The following is a 408-nucleotide window of genomic DNA, read 5'->3' as shown; positions in this document are numbered from 1 at the left end:
GGGGGGGGGCTAGCCCCTTCATTCTGCAGTTGGTTACAAAATGACAGATATTCATGACAAAAAGAGTATAAAAGGGAGAAAAAAAACCCACAAGAAGACGCTTTCAGGAAAGCACGTGGCTGCCTAAGCAGGAAAGCAGGGTCAGCACAAGTGCCCCAGCAAGGCAGAAGCAAATGGGATGCAGAGACGAGGCAGGCGCGAGTATCCCACTGCAGAGGGGCCTCGGAGGGGCCCAGGGCCAGCTCAGCCATCGGGCAAGGATGGCTCACGCCCTTGTGTGAGCCTGGGATGGCTCGGGATGTCCTATTTTGAACAGTTTGGGCCAATGCAGAGACTTGGGAGATGCAAAGCCCCTCCTTGGGGCAGCCCAGGTGCCACCTTTGCTTTGCTTCTCATTTGGGGCACAGC

The 408-nt window shown here is 55.9% G+C and overlaps 1 protein-coding gene across 1 annotated transcript in view; it reads right to left on the bottom strand.

Moving 5' to 3' along the window:
• Positions 1–408, bottom strand: part of FHL3 (four and a half LIM domains 3) — a 34446-nt gene that overhangs the window by 16063 nt on the left and 17975 nt on the right. The window lies entirely within an intron of this gene.

The sequence above is a fragment of the Egretta garzetta genome, unplaced genomic scaffold, assembly GCF_000687185.1.
Source record: "Egretta garzetta isolate BGI_Z169 unplaced genomic scaffold, ASM68718v1 scaffold347, whole genome shotgun sequence".
Taxonomy (NCBI): Eukaryota; Metazoa; Chordata; class Aves; order Pelecaniformes; family Ardeidae; genus Egretta; species Egretta garzetta.
Note: the sequence above shows the minus strand (reverse complement) of the source record. Positions and strands in the feature narration are given on the sequence as shown.